We start from the raw sequence: 24,438 nt of genomic DNA, 5'->3' as shown, positions 1-24,438 counted from the left end.
GCCATGTATTAATTCAGTCCTTTTTAAATAAAGGCCTTTAGCCGTGTTAATTAAAATTTTGAAGATTGATTTTATTTTAAAAAAGAAAAAGGAATTAGCCTTAAAGTGATTTCTATCCGAAATTGTTCGTAATCCAGGCCGTAACCCGATAGCTGTTCGATTTGTTTTTTGTGGCCTTCAGCCGAGGAATTACGTGCACCCCTTTTAACAAGGCCTTCAGCCGTGTGTATTATTTAAAGGAAAATTTTTTGTAGGATGGAAGGGGTTTATCTTTATAGTTAGTCTGACTTGTTGTTCAGGTCTTCAGCCATTGTTTCAAATTGGTTTGTGGCCTGCAGCCGTGCAATAAGTTAATATTTCCTTAAATAGGCTTTAGGCGGATCTATTTTAAGATTAAAAAGAATTTTCTTGTTTATTATTATATTTTGATTATAGTTGTCCTCGAGACGTGTAGTGTAGTCCTTCAGCCGCTTGTTGTTTTCAAATGCATGTTTTTTCTTAAAAGCAAAAAATACTTACCTTCTATTTTTAATTGCTTTTGATTTCTAATCCTGGCCGTCATCCGTTGTAGTTTTTGGTGTGGGTCTGTGCCTTCATCTCAGAAAGCATCTCGAGTTCTTGTAATAGGCCTTCAGCCATATTGTCTAATTGTGATCTTTTAAAGAAATGAGTAAATGAGTTGATCTCAGAAAAATAAAGTTTTGTGTTTGATTGTGCAACTCACAGTAACTGTTCACGGCCCCATCCACAGTCATAACCTTATCCTTTGCGCTCTCTGAGTACCTACCAACCAGGTTTCACATCTGTACTTGACTGGATAATAGAAAATTGTATAAGACGAACGACGTGTGTGTAAGTCTGATGTTCCCGTTAAAATACTCGCCAGCTGCAGTGCTGGTTTAGTATTGTAAGACCCGTCTGTGTGTCACTGGATGCATAATTGTATTTGTTGCTCGTGTAGTGAACAAAATGTTGCCTGTAGCCGCAACACTATGTTCCCAACACTGGCATCCGCAGTCAACATCCTAAGTCGATGCACCACACTTGGCAGCTATGAGCCGCTTCCGCGCTTCAGTCTAGCTCTGGGTCGCCATGGCCAAGTCCTCGGCTACCGACTAACTGTCGAGAATACGGTAAAACGCGGCAGTTCTGCTCCTTTCGCACATTCAACTTCCAGGCAGAAGTACTTCCTCGTCTGTATCATACTCCGCAAGCGACCTTAACGGTGTGTGGCAGAGGGTATCACGAGGACCACTAACTGATTCCCCTTTCTCTGATCCACTTGTGAACGGCGAGTGGCAAAAATGGTTGACAGTAAACATTTGTATTAGCTTTAATTTGGTCGTCGTGGTAATTACGTGAGATCTATGCAAGAGGAAGTAGTATGTTGTCCGACACTTCTCGGAAAGCGCTCACTCGAAATACAAAACCGTTCTTATAACGTCTGAAACTGGAGTTTGCTGAGCATCTCTGTAACGCTCTCGCGCCAGGTAAACGAACCCGCCAAGTAAACGAAACACGCCGACCTTCGTAGGATCTTCTCTATTTCTTCTATCAATCCTACCTGGTAATAGTGAGAGATTGATGAAGAGCACTTGCACAATATTTGCACCCCCAGGGTTAGAGATTCGTCGTCGCATAACAGGGCTGTGGAATGGCGCCCATCCCGTGATCGACGCTGCCGCAGAGAAAAGCTACTTCGCAGCTGCCCCCACAGTCCACTGCAGCCTAATCGTTCAGGCTCTTGACGGACCTGCACTCTGCTGAGGTGACAGACATCGACACCCATAGTCATAATCAGAGAATGATTCTTAAATAATAATGGGCATCTATATCCTCGAAGTGCTTACTACTGCTGCATTTACATCCGTCACCGGTAGAGAATCATTTATTGTTTCATATGTGGCTTTGACCATCAACACAAAAAGAAAAAGTTAGATGCGAAATAATGAACCGTACAGAATTAGTCTTTCTACCTCCGTTGTGAAGTATGAAAGAGACCTTAATTAAGCTATGTGTTTGTTAATAAAGTCGGCGAACATTACCTCTACTAAATAGGAAACTGACCACTGACACAATGTAATGTTTATGGTTATCTGATATAATTTCATCTTAATGACTGGAACCTATTCATTTGATTAAATAAAGTCTGCAAAAGTACGACAGAAAATAATTCTCGAAGCTTATTCTACACAGCTTACTGCGCTGTTGAATATGATTTTATAACAAATATACATACATTACTGGCCATAAAAATTGCTACACCACAAAGATGACATGCTACAGACGCGATATTTAACCGAAGTGAAGAAGATGCTGTGATATGAACATGATTATCTTTTCAGAGCATTCACACAAGGTTGGTGCCGATGGCGACACCTACAACGTGCTGAAATGAGGAAAGTTCCCAACTGATTTCTCATACACAAACAGCAGTTGACTGGAGTTGCCTGGTGAAACGTTATTGTGGTGCCTCGTGTAAGGAGGAGAAATGTGTAACATCACGTTTCCGACTCTGATAAAGGTCGAATTGTAGGCTATCGCGATTGCGGTTTACCGTATCGCGACATTGCTGCTCACGTTGGTCGAGATCCAATGACAGTTAGCAGAATATGGAATCGGTGGCTTCAGGAGCGTAATACGGAACGCCGTGCTGGATCCCAACAGCCTCGTATCACTAGCAGTCGAGATGACACGTACCTTATCCGCATGACTGTAACGGATCGTGAAGCTACGTCTCGATCCCTGAGTCAACAGATGGGGACGTTTGCAAGACAACAACCATCTGTAAGAACAGTTCGACGACGTTTGCAGCAGCATGGACTATCAGCTCGGAGACCATGGCTGCGGTTACCCTTGACGGTGCATCACAGGCAGGAGCACCTGCGATGGTGTACTCAACGACGAGTGCACCATTGGTAAAACGTAATTTTTTCGGATGAATCCAGGATCTGTTAACAGCATCATGATGGTCACATTCGTGTTTGGCGACATCGCGGTGAACGCACATTGCAAGCGTGTATTCGTCATCGCCATACTGGCGTATCACCCGACGTGATGGTATGGGGTGCCATTGGTTACACGTCTCGGTCACCTCTTGTTCGCACCCATGGCTCTACCCTTCATTCGATCCCTGTGAAACCCTACATTTCAGCAGGATAATGCAGGACCGCATGTTGCAGGTCCTGTACGGACCTTTCTGGATACAGATAATTTTCGACTGCTGCCCTGCCCAGCACATTCTCCAGATCTTTCACCAATTGGGAACTTCTGGTCGATAGTGGACGATCAACTGACTAGTCACAATACGCCAGTCAATACTCTTGATGAATTGTGGTATCATGTTGAAGCTGCATGGACATCTGTTCCTGTACACGCCATCCAAGCTCTGACTCAATGGCCAGGCGTATCAAGGCCGTTATTACGGCCAGAGGTGGTTGTTCTGGGTACTGATTTCTCATGGTGAAGCGAATCAAAATTGTTTTCAGTAAACACTCCCTCTGCATTCACAATCATCCAAGGTTATATAGACGGATGAACAGAAATACATTAACATCAAAACTGCAACACGTTACTCTGCCTGATACGCAGTAGCAAATCCATTGCCATTTAATACAGATGGATGAATACAGGTCTTGCGTGGCTTTTAAGGGAATCTTACACCATTCTTCCTGAAAACTAGTGGAAGTTCACGCAACAAAAATGGGGGTGACAGAAATCAATCAGCTTCCTACGAAAAATACTTCCCAAAGGCTTAATTGTAACGAAGTCTGATGATGGTGGCGGCCGGAGGAAATGCGCCAATTCGTCCAGAACGATGAGAGCTGTCTAACAGTGGCCCTTTTTTCGTGGAACGCAGCATCACAACCGTGGAAGAAACAGTGTACCACGATAAGCCAAAATGTTCACATGGTTCTTGTCAGTAATGCGACTCTTGAGTCTAGGCATGGGCCCATGGGAGACCACGATGTTGTTGTGGTCTTCAGTCCGGAGACTGGTTTGATGCAGCTCTCCATGCCACTCTATCCTGTGCAAGTTTCTTCATCTCCCAGTACCTACTGCAACCTGCATCCTTCTGAATCTGCTTAGTGTATTCATATCTTGGTCTCCCTCTACGATTTTTACCCTCCACGCTGCCCTCCAAACTAAATTGGTGATCCCTTGATGCCTCAGAACATGTCCTACCAACCGATCCCTTCTTCTAGTCAAGTTGTGCCACAAACTTCTCTTCTCTCCAGTCCTATTCAATACTTCCTCATTAGTTATGTGATCTACCCATCTACTCTTCAGCATTCTTCTGTAGCACTACATTTCGAAAGCTTCTATTCTCTTCTTGTCCAAACTAGTTATCGTCCATGTTTCACTTCCATACATGGCTACACTCCATACAAATACTTTCAGAAACGATGTCCTGACATTTAAATCTGTAGTCGATGTTAAAAAAATTTCTTCTTCAGAAACGCTTTCCTTGCCATTGCCAGTCTACATTTTATATCCTCTCTACTTCGACCATCATCAGTTATTTTGCTCCCCAAATAGCAAAACTCCTTTATTACTTTAATTGTCTCATTTCCTAATCTAATTCCCTCAGCATCACCCGACTTCATTTGACTACACTTCATTATCTTCCTTTTGCTTTTGTTGATGTTCATCTTATATCCTCCTTTCAAGACACTAACCATTCCGTTCAACTGCTTTTCCAAGTCATTTGCTGTTTCTGACAGAATTACGATGTCATCGACGAACCTCAACATTTTTATTTCTTCTCCATGGATTTGAACACCTACTCCGAATTTTTCTTTTGTTTCCTTCACTGATTGCTCAATATACAGATTGAATAACATTGGAGAGAGACTGCAACCCTGTCTCACTCCCTTCCCAACCACTGCTTCTTTTTCATGTCCCTCGACTCTTATAACTGCCATCTGGTTGCTGTACAAATTGTAAATAGCCTTTCGCTCCTTGTATTTTACCCCTGCTGCCTTCAGAATTTGGAAGAGAGTATTCCAATCAACATTGTCAAAAGCTTTCTCTAAATCTACAAATGCTAGAAACGTAGGTTGGCCCTTCCTTAATCTAACTTCTAAGGTAAGTCGTAGGGATAGTATTGCCTCACGTGTTCCAACATTTCTACGGATTCCAAACTGATCTTCCCCGAGGTCGGCTTCTACTAGTTTTTCCACTCGTCTGTAAAGAATTCGCCTTAGTATTTTGCAGCTGTGACTTATTAAACTGATAGTTCGGTAATTTTCACATTTCTCAACACCTGCTTTCTTTTAGATTAGAATTATTATATTCTTCTTGAAGTCCGGGGGTATTTCGCCTGTCTCATACATCTTGCTCACCAGATGGTAGAGTTATGTCAGGACTGGCTCTCCCAAGGCCGTCAGTAGTTCCAATGGAATGTTGTCTACTCCGGGGGCCTTGTTTCGACTCAGGTCTTTCAGTGCTCTGTCAAACTCTTCACTCAGTATTGTATCTCCCATTTCATCTTCATCTACATCCTCTTCCATTTCCATAATATTATCCTCAAGTACATCGCCCTTGTATAGACCCTCTATATACTCCTTCCACCTTTCTGCTTTCCCTTCTTTGCTTAGAACTGGGTTTCCATCTGAGCTCTTGATGTTCATACAAGTGGTAAGACCACGATATTGCTGACGAAATCATCAGCCAACCCTCACCAAGTTTCACTCTTTGGAGTAAAGTCGGCCAGAAGTTGAAATAAAATTAGAAACCCGACTCACTGTTCCCTGTTCCGGGTATTTCCATCACTGATGAACTGTTTAAGAAATCCAGGTCGCCGATATCCCTAGCTTATCAAGCTCTCTTCGTTTTGCTTTCGTTTTTTCAGAGTTCGCGAGCGCGAGTTTCAGTTCTGCAGTGACTTTTGCAGAAGCATGGACTATCAGCCCAGAGACCATGGCTGCGGTTACCCTTGACACTGCATCACAGACAGGAGCACCTGCGATGGTGTACTCAACGACGAACCTGAGTGCACCATTGGTAAAACGTCATTTTTTTCGGATGAATCCAGGTTGTGTTTACAGCAATTCACCTCAACGAAAGTCCAGCATTGTCACTTAAAACATACTTTTGTCCACGTTGTGACTCAGCAGGTGGTGTTTTTACACTTTCCTTATATGCGGAATAAACTTTGGACACAGTGGCTCTTGAAACGTAAGCACTCACCATAAGAACACCGAGAATTTGCCGACCTTTGAAGTCACATAGCCCCGCATTAGGATGTCAGAACTATACAGAAAAATATTCTGAGAACGATTGACACTAGTAACGTACAGAGGACACTGCACAGCTGACGTTCGTGGACAGATACAACTGTGCCATTTGCCGGATTGACTTGTATCTGCAACTATGTTCGAGCATGTATTTCTCGCCATGTTTTGCATATTTTTGTCGAACAGAGCCTTCTCCCTTACTTCGCAGATAGTGGTTCAAATGTATTACATATTCTCCTAGTTTGTTCTTATTAAGTTGTATTTATTTCCCTGATTGACACTATAAGTCAAACGTTGCCATCTGTCCGACACTAACTACACACCGTTCTCCCATCTTCGCCAACAAAAGACGTCATGAGAGTGTCTGTCATCACATTGCCTGGTCGTCGCAAAAAACCTAGTGTTCATGAGAGAAAATATCCACGTATCGGGACCTAGACTTGTATGAAGGACCCAGATCTTGTTCGCACGGGAAATATAACAAAAAATCAATATGGGCCGCCTATATCGGTCCCTCACAAAGTTACAAACACTGCAACTAACTGTAATTATGATGAAGGTGGTCGCTTTATCGAATCTGGTGGTCGGCAGAAAACTACACATTGTAACAGCTTTTTGTGGTTCCATGATCCCCTTCAAGCACATTTCACTAATTACGCCCATTAAAGGTAATGTGGTATGTTTGAGAGCAAAAGGTGAAGAATCAAGAATAGCTCGGAAACGTTAGTCATTGTACGTTTATTAATTATTGTGTCAGAAGTTATATAATCACCAAAAGGAAATCGATCTTTGCCATCAGTTAACACACTGGTTAACGAGAAGTTGCCCAGATCAGGTCCGTCTCTCACGGTGCACGTTGTTGGAAACGAAGAACACTGTAGTAGATGGCTCTTGGTCTTCACGTTACACGCTTGCAAGAAATTGACTCTACAGAAAGGTCCCATTCCTGCAGATTGGTCTTGTATCGCTTGGTACTACAGTGTAGTCTACTGAGAGCTTTCCATATTGTCCACTGTTTGGAATGACCAGGAGAGGAGCTCTTCTTTGGATCAGGCTAACCCATTTCTCCAAATGACATACCTGTAAGTGTCACACATGGATGAAAAAATACCTCTGAATTTAAAATTTAGCTTCTTCAAAGTGCTGGTTTTCTCATGATGTGATGTACATTCGTTCTTTTCTCGTCTACAATATACAAGTTTATTTCATAAGACTTATGCTAAGGCTGAATAGGTCGATAGAATAACTGCTGACTTGTTGTTCGAAAATTCTTATCTATCGATGCGTTTCGGGCATAACCCATTATCGAATTATGAAACAGAGAGGTATTCATACAGATTATGGAATCAAATGCATCCGCCGTCAGCATCAGAGCTGACGGCTGATACATTGTACTTAATACTCTGTATCAAGACTTTTCTTTTTGATGGTTTATTGATAGGTTGTGCCCGGAACATGTCAATAGACAAGAATTCTTGAATAATAAATGATCACTTATTCTAGAGAACTGTTCAGAGTTATGGCATCAGCTCCTTTACGCGACATCATGTCGGTTGACATACGAGTTCATTACTAAAAGATTTGATACTTCAGTTTCGTCAATTTCTATAAGTTTCGAGGTTCATGCCGTTGTCATTCATAGTTGTCTTCGCTACAGCAGTTGTACAGTCTACTTCACGTTAAATTCACTGCCAGTCGTACACTCAATTTTTTTCTCTCTAAGCGAAAAATATATACCAAATTTGTACTCAGTTGTGGCCACCCAGTAGCAGGTAGTACGGAATGTGTCGAATTAAACAGTATCGAAGAAAATCATTGCGAGTTAAAACTGTTTGTGAGTAGTTCGGTAAAAAAAGAGCCTAACGAAATAGACTAAACGGTCAAAAATAATTCACTGAAACAATTTTTAGATACAAACAAGCAAGAAAAATTTTAAACTGGATGAGTTAAATTTCAAACGGGCTCTGCTTTCTACATAAAATTGCCACCCGCTTTTCTGCGGTTTCTTTTGTGTTCTTTTGTAGAGGGAAAACTGCCTCTAACGCAAGTGAATAATTAGTCTCCTGAACTTTACTTCTCTGCCGCAAAATTCATTTCATATACCCACCCCATCCCTCCATGGCACCACTCCATCCCCCTCACACACATTCATTCTCGCACAGACACAACCAGAAACACACAGAAGTATACTAAACCAACGAAGCGGTTAAAAAAACATGTCCCACTCGTCTAATTAGTTTAAGACATGTGTTGCCCAACAATGCCTTCATCTGCAACAACGTTATATCTCTTCTCGTAAGCAAACTAAGTTTATACAAACAACTGATTTTGCGGGTAGCCTTCAATGTGTGGAGGATTCTGAAGTTGAGAAGCTCACTATATTTTTTCGTAAAAGTATTATCATATTTATTCATCACATTATGCTCAATATGAATCATACAAAATGCGCGAACGAATACAGCGGTATGTAACATGATTAATGATGAAATGTTTCAAATATATGCATTACTACAAGAGACTACCTTCAAATTCCGTTGTGGTAGTATTCAAACACCACACATGTAACACAGTTAATCAGTTCATACGAACATAGGCACACGAGGTTATCACATCTCGTTTGACGGAGTTGTCTTATTGAAGGCAAATTACATAGAAACCAGAGAGGAGTTAAAGTATATCAAAGATGAGTACTTGCGAACGGAGTAATAAGGAATTGCAGCCTATCCCACCTGTTCCTCAGAATGGAAATTGAACAAGCGGCGAAGGAACCGAAGGCGAAATTTGGAAAGGTAAGTGAAATTCAGGGAGAAGGAAAGAAAACTTTGAGATTTTCTGATGAAACTGACATCTTGTCAGAGAGAGCACTGGCGCTGGAAGATCAGTTGTAAAGAATGTCGTCGAAATACCTGTATATCATGCGGTGCTGAAGGGATTAGATTACGAAATGATGCACTAAAAGTCGTAGGTGTTTTGAGATTCAGGAAACAAAATAAATGACGATAGCAGAAATGGGAAGGCTGTAAAATACAGACCAGCATTAGCAAGAGAAACAAAAACTGCTATAACAGGAAAATTAATGTAGATTGTACGGAAGCGAAGCGCGGACGATAAACAGTTCAGACAAGAATCCTTTAAAATACTTTGCTTCATAAAATGATAAAAATTATATCAGTAGACAGGATAACTAACGATGAAACACTGAATTGAACTGGAAAAGTAAATAATTAATTTCTGACACGATACAAAGAAAGGATGGGTTAATACGGAACGTCCTGTGGCTTCAGTGGTTAGTGAATTTGGTAAAGGAGTAGAGTGGGCGCGCAAAAATTTAGTAAAATGTTGAACTAACGTTTCGCCCTCTACTTGCAGACACCGGAACGTTATGTCAGTAAATTATGTCGCTGTCAACCCTGTCGGCGAAGGCTGTTAACATATAGCTCTACTTGTCATAAGTCGACAAGCCGGACTTAACAGTTATCGTTGGAAAGGGTGTCGTTCATTATAATAGAAGGCTTGTCAGCTATGCATAGCCCCAATCCGAAACAAAATCTTCATTGAACCTCGTACTCGCTATCCAGCCTAGCAGCAATGTGACAGGTTTTAAATGCCGTTTGTTCTCAAGGGATGAGGCAGTTTCGGTCAGTCCTTCGGGCAACTAGTTATGAAGGCGACGATGTGCTTGGGTCATGACTTACTTTATTTTGTACACTCCTGGAAATGGAAAAAAGAACACATTGACACCGGTGTGTCAGACCCACCATACTTGCTCCGGACACTGCGAGAGGGCTGTACAAGCAATGATCACACGCACGGCACAGCGGACACACCAGGAACCGCGGTGTTGGCCGTCGAATGGCGCTAGCTGCGCAGCATTTGTGCACCGCCGCCGTCAGTGTCAGCCAGTTTGCCGTGGCATACGGAGCTCCATCGCAGTCTTTAACACTGGTAGCATGCCGCGACAGCGTGGACGTGAACCGTATGTGCAGTTGACGGACTTTGAGCGAGGGCGTATAGTGGGCATGCGGGAGGCCGGATGGACGTACCGCCGAATTGCTCAACACGTGGGGCGTGAGGTCTCCACAGTACATCGATGTTGTCGCCAGTGGTCGGCCGAAGGTGCACGTGCCCGTCGACCTGGGACCGCACCGCAGCGACGCACGGATGCACGCCAAGACCGTAGGATCCTACGTAGTGCCGTAGGGGACCGCACCGCCACTTCCCAGCAAATTAGGGACACTGTTGCTCCTGGGGTATCGGCGAGGACCATTCGCAACCGTCTCCATGAAGCTGGGCTACGGTCCCGCACACCGTTAGGCCGTCTTCCGCTCACGCCCCAACATCGTGCAGCCCGCCTCCAGTGGTGTCGCGACAGGCGTGAATGGAGGGACGAATGGAGACGTGTCGTCTCCAGCGATGAGAGTCGCTTCTGCCTTGGTGCCAATGATGGTCGTACGCGTGTTTGGCGCCGTGCAGGTGAGCGCCACAATCAGGACTGCATACGACCGTGGCACACAGGGCCAACATCCGGCATCATGGTGTGGGGAGCTATCTCCTACACTGGCCGTACACCTCTGGTGATCATCAAGGGGTCACTGAATAGTGCACAGTACATCCAAACCGTCATCGAACCCATCGTTCTACCATTTCTAGACCGGCAAGGGAACTTGCTGTTCCAACAGGACAATGCACGTCCGCATGTATCCCGTGCCACCCAACGTGCTCTAGAAGGTGTAAGTCAACTACCCTGGCCAGCACGATCTCCGGATCTGTCCCCCATTGAGCATGTTTGGGACTGGATGAAGCGTCGTCTCACGAGGTCTGCACGTCCAGCACGAACGCTGGTTCAACTGAGGCGCCAGGTGGAAATGGCATGGCAAGCCGTTCCACAGGACTACATCCAGCATCTCTACGATCGTCTCCATGGGAGAATAGCAGCCTGCACTGCTGCGAAAAGTGGATATACACTGTACTAGTGCCGACATTGTGCATGCTCTGTTGCCTGTGTCTATGTGCCTGTGGTTCTGTCAGTGTGATCATGTGATTTATCTGACCCCAGGAATGTGTCAATAAATTTTCCCCTTCCTGGGACAATGAATTCACGGTGTTCTTACTTCAATTTCCAGGAATGTATTTGTCATATTTAAGGGATCTCAACTATATTTTGAGGGATTAATTCGTTATTTAAGATCTCTTAAGGTAATTAGTGTTTAGGACTAGGGACAAATTTCTATGTGTTTCTACTAAGTTCGTGTATAGAAATTGTTTCATTTAGTGTTGAAGCCTACCTACTCTAGTATCAAGATTGGACACCTTAGCGTCACCTCTTGAGGGTAATCTTAGATCTCACGGGCTACCAACATCGTTCACCGCTATGGCTGAAACTGTAGAGAACCAGAACGTAAATGTTCGGTAAATATGTACGAGAAGTTTTAGGAAGGTAAGTTTTGAGCGAGATGGTGAGGAACGGTAAGATTTTGTGTGATTGAATAGCCACGTTAGTAAGTAACTACGGAAGGAGAGGAACTTGAACATATTCACAACTGTGTTGTCATACCAAAGCTTGGAAAAGTCCAAATAATTTTCAGTGAGCAGTGCGAGAAACTTTAAGTTAATTCTTGCATTAGCAAGCGGGGCATTCAGACTACCCCAGGTTGATTTATTCCCTATAAAAGCTTTATCTAAAGAGCTGAATATGTGGGGTTTCATGATGTTGTTTTAAAATATTTTGTGTTTTATTTGTAGTTTGTCGGAATAGATTAATGGGGCTATGTAATTACATCACTTGGCATGAAATATCTTGTCACCTTATTTGTCACTCATGCTTATAAATAAGGGATAATTGCAGAATGTGGTGCCACACGAAGTGGCACTACACAATACGAACGATATTAGCATAGGAACATAGGGAACACACACGATACAGATCTGTAAGTCCACGGTATCGGTGATAGGTTGAGTAAACCGTCCCGAAACACATGTGCTACAAAACGCCACTGTCTCCTGCGCATGTACCCTCGACTTCAATATGGGATATGATCAACATGCACACGTACACAGGCCGCACACCGGGCTGGCATACTATGGATCAGGTGTCGAGCAGCTGCTGGGGTATAGATAGTCTCCCATTCTTGCACCAGTGCCTGTCAGATATCGTGAAGTGTCCTAGGGGTTTGAAGACGTGCAGCGATACGTCGACCGAGAGCATCCCATACGTGCTCGATGGGGTTTAGGTCTAGAGAACAGGCCACTCCATTCACCTGATATCTTCTGTTTCAAGGTACTCATCCACGACGGCAGGTCGGTGGGGACATCCGTTTTGATCCATTAGGAGGAAGGTGGGACCCACTGCACCCCTTAAAAGGCGAACATAATGGCGCAAAATGACGTCCCGATGCACCTGGCCTGTTACAGTTTCTCTGTGAAATACATGCACGGGTGTACGTGCACCAATCATAATTCCACCCCACACCATCAAACTACGACCTCCATACAGGTCCCATTCAAGAACATTAAGAGGTTGCTGTCTGGTTCCTGGTTCATGCCAGGTGAAAACCCGGCGAGAATCACTGTTCAGACTATATCCGGGCTCGTCCGTGAACATATCCTTGGACCACTGTTCCAATGACCAAATACTGTGTTCTTGAAAACAGGCTTTACGGTCTCTCCTGTGACCAGGGGTCAAGGGAAAGCACCTTGGAAGTCTCTGGGCGAATGAACCATGTCTGTTCAGTCGTCTGTAGACTGTGTGCCTGGAGACAACTGTTGCAGTGTTTGCGGTAAGGTCCCGAGCAAGGCTACCTGCAGCACTGCGTGGCCGTCTGCGGGCACTGATGGTGAGATATCGCTCTTATTGTGGTGTTGTACACTGTGGACGTCTCGTACTGTAGGGCCTGGACACGTTTCCTGTCTGCTGGAATCGTTGCCATAGTCTTGAGATCACATTTTGAGGCACACGGAGGGCCCCTGCTACGACCTGCTGTGTCTGACCAGCCTCCAATCGCCCTAGTATTCTACATTGCGTAACGTCATCAAAATGTGTTCTTTGAGGCATTTTCAAGACACAGTCAGCATTAGAACGTCTGAAAACGTCAGCAGGCTTACTCGCTGCACCGTACTCTGACTTGCACTAACACACCTCTGCGTATGTGGACTGCTGCCAGCGCCACTGTGCGACGACCGCAGCTCAAATGCACCGCATGGTCATACACTGAGATTATTTAAACAAGCAAACCGCTCACCAGAGCATTGTTTCAGTATGTATCGGCATTATCCTTAATTTATGAACATGAATGTTGTTGAGCGGACTTTGACATCCTAGAATTTCAAGGTACTGCACAGTTTATGTCGGAGGGCTCTTCATACCTATATGTATGTACATATTGAGGGACTGTTGCGTTGCTCATTCATTTGTCATGATCATCAAAGATAAGATGGAGCTCAGGAGGCACGTCTATACACACTCTCTTTTGCTCCTGCAAGCAGTAACTGTGCTTAGTTTAGAGGTGAACAGTGTTTGTAACATCCATTCTAGTGTACAATCATTGACCACCGACGAATACGTACTTCTGTTGGGCAGCTGCAGTCATTTGGACGCACTGTGAGCCAGCGGGCAACTGGACTGACGTATCGGCGGACATTTCATATGGTTGGCAAATGTCGCTGACTTTAACAGATATCTGTGGAAGAGGTTTTGGACGACCGCGTAGTAGAGACGCACGTCAATATCGATGCATTGTACAGGCAGCAGTGCCCAACGGAACATCGTTCAGGGATGAAACTGAGGCACATGTAGCAACTACTGTATCACCACTGACCTATGGGAACTCTCTGCTTCCAGCAGGATGAAGACCACATGACCCTCTGGTCAGGCTACCATTGACACAGCGACAAAACGAAGTATGGATACTCTGCAGTCGAGAAAGATTCGACTAGAGGGTGGAATAATGGTCCGTTGTCTTAGATGATGAGATTAGGTTCCGTCTGTATGCCAGTGATGGACGTACCTGTGTTTGACGTAGCCTTGGTGAGTTCCTTATTCCATAGTGCTTTCGCCGACGTCACGCAGAACCCGTACTAGGCCTTATAGTTTAGGAGGCAATCAGTTTCAACTCATCTACATCAATGCTCAGCAAGCAACTGGCTGTATGCGACATAGGTTTCTTCTGGGGCCATTAACTGACCCCCCCCCCCCCCCCCACCTCGCCCCCTTGCCTGTTCCACTCGCGAATGGCACGTGTAAAGCACGATGGTTGGTTATCCTCAGCATTAGCTCTAATCTCTCGAATTTCCTCGTCGTGGTCATTTCGCGAGATGTATGTGGGAGGAAGTAATGTGCTGTCCGAATCTTCCTGGAAATCACTCACTCGAATTTTCAATAATAAAGCTTTCCGTGATGCACAAAGCTTTCTTACAGCGGCTGCCACTGGACATTGCCGAGCGTCGCTGTGACCCTCTCGTACCGACTAAACGATCTCGTAAAGAAATTTACCTCTCTTCGTTGGATCATCTCTATGTCTTCTATCAGCCGTGACTCGTAAGGGTCCCAGATTCATGAAAAATTCTCAAGATTCGGCTGAACCAGCGCCTTGTAGGTCACTTATTTCGTGCATGAGTTACATTTCCCTAAGATTCTTCCCTACATCTCTGTCTGCCATTTACTTTTGCTGCAACTTGTTTTAAGTGGTAATTTCGCTGAAGGTGGCTCTGTATGATTCCTTCCAGATAGTTTACAGTAGATACTGTTTGCGGCAATTTGTCATCAGTAGCGTAGTTGTGAAGTAATGGATATCTTATCCCATGTATGGACAATTTGTTACATTTATTTACGTTCAGGGTCACAGGCGGTATTTACGCAGTGTAAAGTTAACCTGTCCCCGATAGACTTCAGAGGCAGCCATTCCGCTGCTACTACCGTTCTTTCATTAGAATGTGATGTCTTTTTCAACAGACGATGCACGTCCACATACTGCTGCAGCGACGTAACGTTCTCTCTGTGGTGTATACTAACTGCCCTGGCCAACAAGATTATTAAATCTATCAGCAATTGAACACGTATGTGACTTGAAAAAGCGGGAAATTACACGTTCCCCAGGGCCTGTAAGAACCACTGCCTATTTGCAACAAAGACCCAGGACACTTGTGATAGTCTATCGTAGGATGTAATTAAGCACCTTAATGATCGTGTGCTAGAATGATACGTACTTGCGTTGCCGCCAGATTGGGATACACTGTGTATCGATGCGCCTGTCAGGAAGCTCTTTACTGTGAGATGCGTTCTCCATTTGGTCTGAATTTGTTATCACGTACCCCTGCAAAGGCGAAAACCACCTGTCATCTCAGTTGTCAGTTGAAGGTATTGTATAATTTTATCGCGTCATATATACGTCGGTGGTAGCACAGTTGTCTATCAGTCCTTCTCCAGCACCTATTTCATCGATATAACCAACGGTGTTACGCGAGAACAATGTCATATCATTTGAAAGATTTCGAACTACTGTCCCACAGGTTCGTTGCTGTCCAGTCGTGTACCGACCTGTTACCGACCATTACGACACCGACATCGCGTCTATCAATTATTTCTTAGACTGTTGCCATACCTCCGTGATAGGATTCCAAACACTGAAGTTGTAACGGCAACGATCCGTTTGGGGAGTATAAAGTTACTGGGTCAGAGAATATAAACAATTTTAGTCAAACACACCTCATTACAACACTATCCAGTAAGTGGTAAGAAATACAAATGTAAAACAGGTAATGACAAAGACCTTCAGCTAAAGGCCTTCAGTGGAAATAATGATTACTCAAAGGCAAGTACAGAGAAGAAATCGTATTAGCATACTATTAACACTTGAATATGTGTTTAAATGGCAGCCCAGAAGATAATAACACAGCTCAAAAAACTCATTAACTTTCAAATGTATGACACAACAAGTGAGGTGAGGAACCCAACATTTAAGAACTACTTATGCCAAATGCAAAAAGTGATTAAAATTTTTCTGATTTGCAGTGTTGTCTTCAACAATAAGTATAAGGCACTAAAAATAACGTGCAATACGAGATTAAAATGGATAGCTTCCAACATAGATAACTTGGATATACATGTTACCAATAATGCAGATGAAATATTGTCGGGCTTCCATCCGGGTAGCTGCGTAGAAAATCCCCAAATTTTCAATGAGCGTCATTCTCACCATCTTCGCCTGAATATGATGAGAATGACACTCACCGAAACGTCGAGGATTTTCGACGCAGCTACCCGGATGGAAACCCGAGAATATTTCATCAGCAGTATACACCGTGAAAGCCTGGGTTCACGTTACCAATACTTCCTCAGATTACGAATTTCCAGAATTTAAACTTCAATCACGATTTGAAAAGTCAGTTTAAGTCATCACAATCATCCATGTTGAAAACCAAACACAAAATCTTTCCATAAAAGGAGGCCACAGAAAACGCTTAATTTTAGTGGTAAAATGCGTGCTATGGAAAAAAAAACATGAATAATAAAATTCGAGAGACACTGAGACCGCAAATGGACATGGTGAAGGCAAAACATTTCGTGATAACTCAATAAATGATTTACATGGTACAAGCCTACACTTGCTTCTAGTGAATCAACCGGCAGTACTGTAAATCTAGTTTTAACGAGAAGCAAGTTTTGATTGTTACTAATACAAACACCAAAAACAAAGAGGCCAGTTAAACATCGCAAATTAACAGCACAAGTTAAAACATAAACAAAATGAGTAAAGTAGAATACGCAGCTACCAACTTATAATAGGGCTACCAACTTCACAAATCAGTGAACAAATACACCTACTGACCCAATACCATCAAGCACATCAAGTCCACTCGTGAACGTGAAGAGGACTAACTGGGAATAGACAGGATATTTTATCCATGTACAGTCCACTAATGATAATGAGTCTAAGTAACGGGTTCAATTTAATAAACCTCATTAATACACTTGCCACTCACATAAGCTTGCTCTTCACATTCTTTGAAGAATCAATAAGAAAGGGTAAAAATAAATTAAGCATAGTTCACTAATGATGTTTCGATAAATAAGTACCAGCGATCAACATAAATGCCAGAGTTCGTAATTACTGCGCTGTAGAGGCATTCAGATGGACAGGAGGAAACGAATACAGCATCGACACGTCCTACACGCCAATAGCTCAAGTACCGGCTTGGGAGCTACCCTGATATAGGAAATGACGGCCGCAAACTAAGCCACTACGGACGGCCATTAAACAACGGAACAATACACTAATAGAGAGAAGGACAATTGCCGCTCTCCAAACAACAGACTCAACGCATGGTAGAAAGTTCGCGGTCATGGAGTACTTCTCAAGATATTTAAACATCAGTACGAATTGCTGCGGGTGGTCACACCACAGAAATAAGTGTAAAATACATTGAGCGTTACGTAAACCTTGACAGCTGATCACGTGTCACTAAATTCTTTGTACAGCCACACAACTACTCACAATGCGTGTTTACAGCACGTACATCTCAATGCTACATGCTCACATGCTACGGACGGAAAGCGCAAGGAACTCGTAACACCACACATGTGGAATGAAAGTGGAATAATGCATTCTGTTTTAATATGTGCGGGGATTAATGCCGCCAGAAGAACTGCACTGTATCTTGGCCAACAATCGTGTGTGATACAATTTTCGACTCTACCAAAACTTTCATTCATATTTCTGTGCTATTTATCTCCTATGTTTCTCCTCAAGTATGCATAAAAATTAACAGCATTCGTACCACACCGTCAATTGAGATTTATATTTCATATCATACACCCCGAATTTTAAACAACGCTCATTTGTGTTATGTGGAGTATTTCGGTCTGAACCTTGTGAGGAGTCACTCCCTTTTCTGGCTCCTGAGAAGACTGGCCTGAATATCTCTCTGGAGCATCTCAGCAGCTGTCCTATCATTTCACTATTGGCTGTGCTGAGCAGACTCGCTAGAGAACTCTCTAGTGCCTCTCAGCAGCAGCTATCCCATCATTCTTGCAGCATGAGCTCAGAATGATTCCACTCATTGAAGAGCGAATATATGAGTAGTAGTTCCTTCTTCTACTAAAATAATACTTTTGTCACCCATTTGCATGGATTACTCATATGAAAGTTCCGTTTGTTTCTGGGTACACTCGATGACGGTGACAATACAACTCACAGTAAACATAACTAATTCTTATGCAAAAAATAGTTATTTATAAACCGTCAGTTAATTTGTTAAATCACTGATTATTGGCAGATACTTTCACTGTATAACTATTGTTAATATTAATTTGCTCATAACAGATAGGAACGCCTCCCTATGGTGAATGAAAATGCCTACCTAATTGAACTATTTATAAAGGATGAGGAAAGGATTGGAAATTTTCATCTTATTGGTCCAGGGGAGGAGTGGAGGGGAGTCTTAATAATGTAATGTGGACCTGTTATCTGAGAAAGATATAGGTATTTCCCTTCAAGAACAAATTACTCAAATTAAAATAGCTGTTACACGGGGACGCAGTCTTTCATCACTACTGTGGAATCTTTACATTGAAGAAGTAATGACTGAAATAAAATAAATTTTCTAGAGTGGGGTTAACATTCAGCGTGAAAGTATATCAGTGACAAGGATCTGTTGAACGCAATGAACAGTCTAATTATGACAGACAAAAGAACTGAGTAGTAGCAGAAATGAGAAAAACGTGAAACCTAAGATCAGATAAGATGTCCACAAAGTAGACGAAGTTAAGGAACTCTGATACTATGGACGAAGCAAGCAGGACATACAGACTAGTACTGGGAAAGATGGCACTCCTGGCCAACAGAAGTCTACTGGCATCAAACATGGGCTTTAGATTGAGGAAGAAGTTTCTGAGAATGTACATTTAGAGCACAGCTTTGTGAGGTACAGAGTCATTCACTGTGGGGAAACAGAAGAGAAACGAAGAGTTTGTGATGTGGTGCTACAGAAGAATTATGTAAAATAGATTGATTGATAAGATATGAGGAGGCTCGCCATAGAATCGACTAAGAAAGGACCACACCTAAACCACTGACAAAACCAAGGTACAGCGAGATAAGATGTATGTTGCGAGATCAGGGGATACTTTCCGTGATAATGGAAGGAGTTCTAGTGGGTAAAAACTGGAACGGAAGACAGAGATTAGTATAAATCTAACAAATAACTGAAAACGTATGGAGCAAGTATTACTCTAAGATGAAGAGTTAGCACATAACAGGATTCATGGCCGGTGCATCAAACAAGTTAGAAGACTGAAGTCTCAAAAGTAAAACAAAAAATGGATGGTTTTGAACTGAGAGCAGGCTGTAACATTACTATCCGTGTTTGTCCTATTACAAATTAGTAAATAAGAGAAACTACACATATTTAAGGTTGTGCACTCGCTCTTTAGCTATCAAGAAATAGAATTCTATTGACGACTAATCTGTTGCCTTAAACTCGAGGAAATTTTCAAGTTACAAATGAAGTCCAAAGAAGCTGAGTGTATACAGAACAATCTCTTTGAGGAGTCTGGTCTCAAAGTCAGCGAGTTGAGGAATACAGCTAACAGAGGTTACAGCCCTGGAGAATATTCACGATCTTCCATCTTTGATGACAATGATAGATTGCTAAAAGTTAGCTAGCAGTGAAGTTTGCCACAGAATACATGTAGCTGCTGTTTTACAATCTATTAGTGTGACCCCTTGGGAAAACGAGATGCTACACAAGGCAAAATTAGCCATCTTCGTTACCTACGGTATTTCATTTTGAGCTACTCACTGTAAAAACTCCACCTACCAATATAAATTAAGATGGTACGATCCTGTGAACTGATGTAACAAGCCAAGGTACGGAAGGACTTCATTGAAATTTCTATAAATAGAATTTTTTTTTATTGACAGACAAATAGAGTGTGGATCGGCATAGATAAGGACGTCGCCGAAAGTAGTCTCCTTACGTCATCGAAACTGGCACATGCGGCTGTCGACGGATAACTGAAGTTGGGAGAGACTCGTTAGCACCACCTGGGAAACTGAGGGTGATTAATAATGGGTATCCATTGTTTTGCTCCATCTGTAAAGAGGGTTGGCATTCGGGCTTTTGCAGCAAAATGGGACTATACACTGTGTCATCTCCATGTTGCAATTTCAAAATTGTATATTGACGGTATAGTGAAATTCCGCCTCGTTACAACCGACCTTGGGATCGTATGCTATCATTGGTCGAAGGCTACGGTGAATTGCATAGCAAATCATGTGTGCCAAATTTATTACATGATACATTTCTCAATGGTGCTATCAAAATTAGGCCATAATTTTTGGCAGTCAACCATCAACACGGCGGCCTGTGGTCGTATATAGAGCACTGCATAGAAAAGTAGATGTATTGAACTTTAACTTTCCTCCATCATGAAATAGATCTCAGAAATAATATATCATATATGAAAAGTCATAAACTTCCAGTGCCTAATCTTCCTCGATGACACCCTTACTGTCTGCTATGTAATATCTTTTTCGCTTATCACTTCTTTGAATCTTTATCCTACAGTGGAGCGTATCCGGAATTCGTCTCCCTAATATATTAGTTAAAGCGTATTCCGTCTAAATAAATGTAAGAAAAGTTTATTTTACCTTTCTTTGATGGTTCCAATGAGTCATCTTTGCTGTTTCTGGATGACCCTTAGAATTTTCTTTTCCTCTAGCTCTTCTTCGTCAGATTTCCCCTAACTCACATTTCTATCATTTCTAAGCGGTCTCTAAGCGGTGTCTATATGTCTGTAGTGTCCATAATTCACAAAAATGCTGTAGGGAACTCCAGATGTACTTCAGAAAATGTTTTCCTCATTTGTGTTGAACACCATTTTTACTAATGGTGGCTTTTCCATTGCTGTTGCAGTTTTACCTGCATTTCCGATATTTATATGGCATGTGTCATTTTTTCTAGTTAAGATGCCTGAATAACAAAATTTATTAACTTTTACTGTTTCGGATATATCTTGATGTCAGATGATCTCATCCTTTATTTCCTTCCTGTCGTACCTGCGGTTTATTAACTATTAATTTTTAACAGTAAACATTTTCAGAACTATATCAAAGTAAGCACATTCTGCATGTGTTTTGAACTGCTCGCTGTTAGGACCACACGTTTGACAAATCTTACACTGGGAATGTCACATCCATTTGCTTTATTCTATGATGCTTCTGCTTTAAATTTCCTCTGCGTTTTTTTCTTTGAAAAGGTCAAACGTACATGGTGGCAACGAGCAATCTTTTCGGATCTGTGTGCTAATTTTAGCTGTACATTGACCTGCATCCTCGATCCTTGGTTTCCGCAAATGTTTAGAGCCGATGTTTCTTTGTTTTGAGAAGAATGAAGATCGTTTTTCCTTTTTCAGTAAGTGTTGTAACGCCGTTTCCAAATGTAAAGTCTAAGGTTGATGTTGAAGATGATTCTTATGCACAAAAGTAAATTTAACTCGGCGGCAGTCACCTTGATTAGAGAGATATTTGCTTGGCTGTCAAAGTGAAAGCGCATGTCAGATGCAGAATGACAGCCGTACATGAATGGATCTGTGGCGAACTCCGTTATTGTCTGACCCATATACCGGGGAGCGTAGCTTTGCACATGTAACGTTCAGAGGTTCTGCGCGTCACTGCCCGTGTATGCGTGTCATCGAACGTGTTTACACACGCAACGCTAGACTGGATAGCGGCGCAAACATTGACAGCTCGCCGGAGGAGCAGCGACATGGTAATCCCATTGCTCACGTCAGCTGTAGATCTGTGACAACTGAGACGGCCATTAGGTAGACGGATATGAGGTTATCAGAAGATGAGATCCAAACCTCAGACTCTCCTCGATGGTATATTACTGTCCATACGTATTCTATAACTGTGTATAGAAGCCATTACGTGCCTCATTTTTCATAGAACAAACCCTAAAATCTAAAGGAATTTTGTTCAAGAAAGATACATTGACGAGTGAGGAGCAGCTACTAATGATTACAGTTTTGTTTGTAGATATGAAAAGGTGTTAATAACATTTTATCACCGCATTTTGGTGCTTGTTGGCAAGTTGCACAGGGCTTCAGGAAACTTTTTGCACCTAAGAGCTCATTATAGAATATCCGTCTGATGACTTGTATTACTTATTTTTCTCAGAAAATTTGTAGTTGATCACATTTAATACCATATATAACATACAAATAATTTAAAAATTAAAATTTCGGCTGCTAAAACTTCTAAAATAATTAATTAATAATATACAGTAAATAAAAGTGTTACAGATATTCTTGCTGGAATATATCAGTTTCAAACGAAATGAGCTTTGTGGCATTTAATTTTTCACTGTATCGCAGATAAGAAAGTATAATTGATCATTAGTATATTCATCTGTTGGTCAAGATATGTACTTCGACATTATGTTATTCATTTTTGTGAACAGTGATTGATACACATATAAGTTGGGTCAAGAAACAACTTTATCTTGTATAATACTATTTTCAACAACGGAATTTAGCATCTTAAAGTATATTCCAAAATCTGTTATCTGATACAGTTGATTTTAAGGCATAATCATTCTAAATGTGCAAAATTTTTTTATTACGTACTTCCATTCTTATTCGAATAAATTCTGCAATCTTTGAATATATTTCGGTTTCATATAAGTGGCAAGTGAAAGCATGAAAAAAAGAAAGAGAGAAAAAAATAATAGTTTTCTCAGTAATTCCAAACTACTGAAATTACTTTTCATTTCACAACCTGAATAATTTAATACTGACAATAAATAATGATAACACAGTTTCGTCGCCACCTATAATTTTATTTGTATTTGAGAAATGACAAATGGGCTTAATATGCAGACGTGTTATTCGCGAAAACCTGGTCATCTTCAGACGCATTTACAGACCATATCGTTCAAAGTATATGTCTACTTCCTGAGACTTCTTACTGAAATAAATCAATTACATGATTATATCTGTAACAAAATCCAACTCTACCACCAATGGAAGGTGCACTACACCAACAAAATTTAGATTGGTTTCACGGTGATACTTTTTATTTCATCAGAGATAAAGACTCGTTTTCCCAGTTTGGATGGGTCAGAATGATCGCATTTCACAGTGCTTGTTTGATATTATTAAAGGCATTGATACATTCCTTAGTCCATACCACTGGTATACTCTTCGTCGGTAAGCTTAGCATCGATTCACAATTCAGTACTTTCCCTGATACGAACCTGCGGCAGATTGACACCAGGCTTACAAACACTGATTACTGTCTTTTTATACGATGTCGTGGGAACTCCTCGATTGCTATAAGCTTCTTCGGGTCAGGTACAATACACGCCGGCGAAACGAAGAGGCCTTGGATCTTGGTTTCTCATCTACCAGATTTTGATTTTACTGAATTTGCTATCATCTTGGCTCGACAAATCTTTTCAATATTCTTTTGAGTATTTGTAAGTGTTCCTCCTATGTGGATGTAGCAATTAGCAAGTCAGCCACATACACAGTAACTTTGTCCAGTAAATGTGCGCGTATGACGGTGTCGAGAGCTGTGATCAACACTCCGGCACTTATGTAGGTAACCCACGGAACTGTTAACTATGTCAGTGAAGTATAAAAGGTTACATTTTCTAGATTCCTCTGTTATGAGTATCTTACAATACCGGGCTTTTAAATCGATCGTTGTCATAAACCTTAGACCAAAACCCTTTTGCATTAGATCTTCCAAATTCTCAGGTCTGGTTCCTACACGTATTATTATTTTATTTATTTCTCGAACATCCCAGATTAGGCGTAATCTGCCTCAAGCTTTAGCTACTGCAACCAAAGGATTATTATGCGGTGAAAGTGAAGCCTGTGTTATACACCACTTAACCATTTCGCGTGTTTCGTTGATTATTTTGTCCTTCTTATTTCACGATACAGAGTAATTGGAACGATAGTACGTTTCAAGGGACGTTATTGCTATACTCATAGCTCTTGATGTTCCTGGCTTGTCTGATAACAATTCGGTATAGGCACACAAGAAGTCTTTCAGCTGATCCTGTGTCTTTTATTCTATTGCTTCCTCAATATGGGTCACAATGCCTTCCCCTCTGTCAGCCTAGTAAAGTTCCTTTTCGACGGTGTCACAAATGTGCAATACGTCAAGCCCCCTATATAAAACTTTTTCATTGT

The sequence above is a fragment of the Schistocerca gregaria genome, chromosome 6 (assembly GCF_023897955.1).
Source record: "Schistocerca gregaria isolate iqSchGreg1 chromosome 6, iqSchGreg1.2, whole genome shotgun sequence".
NCBI lineage: Eukaryota > Metazoa > Arthropoda > Insecta > Orthoptera > Acrididae > Schistocerca > Schistocerca gregaria.
Note: the sequence above shows the minus strand (reverse complement) of the source record.